The 3,847-nt window shown below is 45.2% G+C and overlaps 1 pseudogene; it reads right to left on the bottom strand.

The window, feature by feature from the left end:
* Positions 1-233: 233 nt before the first annotated feature.
* Positions 234-1,230, bottom strand: LOC139014599 (heterogeneous nuclear ribonucleoprotein A1-like; annotated as a pseudogene).
* Between the last annotated feature and the right edge of the window lie 2,617 nt (positions 1,231-3,847).

A 3,847-nucleotide genomic window follows, 5' to 3' on the forward strand; every position in this document is an offset into this window, starting at 1 on the left:
AATCAACTCAACAGCATGGGTGCAAAACAAAAAATCAACATTAAAATGCTTTGTTGGAATGCTTTACCCTGTTCACTGAACAGAAGTGAAAATAACCTGTGATACAATTAGTCACAAATACAGTCCTCGAGTTTTTTGCTCATTCACATGAGTATTGTCTAACACACGTCTTTGTAGCAGCGAGGCCTGCCACTGCTGTGCGTGGCTGAGTTCACAAATCTGCTGTACCTGTAGCTTCCCTGTCACTTCTCTGGCTCTCCTCTCCTGCTAAGCTTTGTTTCCTGGCAGTAATTCAAACCTTGTGCCACTGCTACTGCTGCTGCTGGATGCACCACAGCCACCTTGGTTTCATGGTTTGGCAAAGTATTGGCCTCCACCATCACAGGGGCCAGAGCTTCTGCCTCCAGTTTCCTCCTTTTATGGGTCCAAGATTTGAAGATTGATTGTTGTAATTTCCAAAATCACTGTAGCTTCTGCCTCCAAAATTGTGTCCATCATTACCAAATCCATTATAGCCATCTCCACTGCCACCACATCCACCACCGCCACGTCTGCCACCAAAGCCACCTCGACCACTGAGGTTCCCTCCTCAACCAAAGTTGTCATTCCCACCAAACTACCTCCATGACCACCTCCGAAGTTTCCAGAACCACTCTGACCTCTTTGGTAGGATGAAGCACTAGCCACCTCCTGCTTGGATAGGGCTTTCCTTACTTCACAGTTGTGGCCATTCACAGTGTGGTGTTTCTGGATGACAATCTTATCTACAGAGTCATAGGCATCAAAGGTTACAAAAGCAAAACCTCTCTTCTTGCCACTGCCTCAGTCAGTCATGATTTCAATCACTTTGATTTTCTCAGACTGTTCAAAATAACCTCTTAGGTGATGCTCTCCAGTGTCTTCTTTAACACCCCCCACAAAAGTCTTCTTCACAGTGAAGTGGGCACCAGGTCTTTGAGCATCTTCTCTTGAGACAGCCCCCTCTGGTTCCACAACTCTTCCAACCACTCGTGGGCCCTGCATTCATGGCTGCACCCACTTCCTCCACAGTGGCATCGTGACAAACCTAAAGCCTTGGAGAACTTCGTGCTTGGACCTCTCACCACAGTCTGTGAGCATTTCCATTGCGCAGCGTGGCTCCTCAAACTCTCATGGGCTGTTCAAACTCAAGCCTCCCATAAAGAGCTTCCGCAGCTGTCCCGGCCCTTTGGGAAACTCTGACTCAGACATGACGACCCTGGGAGGGGAGACTTCAGCGATGCTTTACTAGGCGGGTCCACCAGCAGAAAGGTTGTCCGTTTGGTCCTTAATACAGTGAAGTTGAATGAGTTAAAATGTTTGTCAAGGTCAAAGTCGAAAGAGGTGTCCTTCAGTGTTTCCTTTTGCTTGCTTTTTCTGAGAGTAAACAGATGTTTGGATCACAAAAAAACATCTGGGGCCGGGCCAGCATGGCTCAGTGGTTGAGCATTGACCTGAGAATAGAGGTCAGGGTTGATTCCCGGTCAGGGCACATGGCTGCGGGCTCGGTCCCCAGTATGGGGCATGCAGGAGGCAGCCAGTCAATGATTCTCTCTCATTATTGATGTTTCCATCTCTCTCTCCTTGTCCCTTCGTCTCTGAAGTCAATAAAAAATATATTAATTTTTTTTTAAAAGCAGTTGGGAATGTGGACCAAGAACAATTAGGGTGCATAGAGAAACTCAGCATTATTAAGGTTTGGGTTGAAAGTGTTTTGGTATTTTTTTCCCCTTTTGGGGGGCGGGGGGGCGGATTACAAAATAGCTTTACGTATGGTCAAAAGGGACAACTTTTTCGTTATTCCCTTGTAATACTCCAAATTTCCCAGTTGATTTCTGGTAACTTCTAAAGGTTTGAAGCAATTTCATCGTTATGGAATAGAATTTTCTTAACATTTTTTTGTTTTTTGGTTGTTTTTTTACACTAAGCAACCTACAGGGTTGTTTTTTTTTTTCCTTAACATTTTTTAATCATCACAACTAATTTATTCTTACATCTTCAGAAAATGGCTTCACAGTGCAAGCCAACTTTAATTACAACTGCTTGACTGAGCAATTTTGCAATTATATCAGAATATCTGTGAAACATTGAAGAAACAACTCAACACAGCATTTTATTCACATTCTAATTTGAGAGGCAGTGGGGATTCAGGTATGGCTGATTTTCTTTCTAACTAAGCCGCAGACTGGGCAGTATGTCAGGGATAATAATTCTTACCTACTCCCTGCTTTATTCCCAGGATGCTGGAAATGACTAAGACATCAGACAGTAAACTATAATACCCAGGAAGTTAAACAGTGACTTGTGTATGGAGACTCTCATGAAAAATGGACAGAAGCATCTGGGAAAATTTACTACAGCGAGGCCCCACCTTTTTATTGGCTTTTCGTGAGAAACGTGTGGAATGAGGAGAGACACAGGGGTTTGGCTTTAAGTTGATGCCTGAATACTTTGAGCCTAGCCAACCAATGGGGAATCGAGTAAGGAGGTGGGAGTGAAAGAAGCTCAGACAATGGTGTACAATTTAATAAACATGAGGAGAAATAATACTGTCTCCGCCATTCTGCACCATTCTACCCTAAACATATACTATGATGTTTTTTATGATGTACCAGTGGGACCTCATCCAGATCCCAGACTTCAAGCTTGCTGTCCTAATGGGATGAGTCTTTGGGGGACAAGTGTGTTTTTTTAGGGAGAAGGGATATGACTGATTATGGCAGAGGTGGACTTTGTAGATTACTTGCAAAAAAAAAAAAAATGGACACAGTGGTTTCTCCCATTGCCGTATGCACATCCCTTTGCGGTAGGACTTGGCTGTGTGTCCCCCACAGGAGGTAGAGCCTATTTACCCGCATGTTGAACCTGAAGAGGACTTTAGTAGGTTGTGGCAGAAGTGCAACGTCCAGTCTAGGCTTCCAGGAGGCCTTGCAGCTCCTGCTCTTGCCTTCTTGGAATGCTGCCAACTTGTGAAGAGGCCCCGCTAGCCTCCCTGAGGATGAGAAGAGCATATGAAGAGAGACCCAGCCAACCGCCAGCACCAACCGCCGTACAAGTGAGTGGAGCCATCTGAGACCCCTTGTTCCAGCTGACCCACCAGTGGACCAAGGCAAGACCGGCTGAACAGTCCAACTGGGCCTAATGCAGATTGCTGATCACACAGTGATGAGCAAAGAAGAATGCTTATTGCTTTAGGCCATTTGGGGTTGATTTGTACACAGTAGTAAATAACCGATATAAGGGGGAAATGGCTATCACATCAGTAAAAGACTTTTCTCACCTTCCTTCAGAAAAGTTCCTGGTTCACTATGAAGTGGGCAAAGTTAGGAGGGGCTCCAGCCTGGGTAGCAGGGCAGCCACTGTGGTGTGTGTGGTTAGAGGTTCTCGGACTCTCCCTGGAGTACGGGGGGAACATGTGCACCCATAGCGCTCCATTCACTTACTTTGGACTCGGGACTTCCTCAGTAGTGAGTACTGATAATAACCATTGAGCACTTATTGGTGTCAGACACAGCACCAAGCGTTTTCCTTGGGCCATCTACTTTAACAACAGGTCCTATTGTACCTATTTTAGATGGAAGTAACTCAGCCTTAGAAAGGTTATTTTGCTGGAATTCAAACCTAGTCTCACCCCGCTGTGCTAAAGCTTTGCTGGGACATGGACATAAGCATAAAGGCAGATAGGAAATAGTGATTGGTGTAGGGTGCAGAGGTGCTGAAGGTTTAATATGGAAAAGAAATGTTCAGATGGTTCTTAACTTAGTTCACCTCTTTTCTCCACACTTCCAACCTGGTTGTTTTGCCAGTTTTCTGCAGCTGCAACATCTTT

This window comes from Myotis yumanensis, unplaced genomic scaffold (assembly GCF_028538775.1).
Source record: "Myotis yumanensis isolate MYYU_CA2020_CCGP unplaced genomic scaffold, mMyoYum1.0.hap1 SCAF_7, whole genome shotgun sequence".
In the NCBI taxonomy this organism is placed as follows: domain Eukaryota; kingdom Metazoa; phylum Chordata; class Mammalia; order Chiroptera; family Vespertilionidae; genus Myotis; species Myotis yumanensis.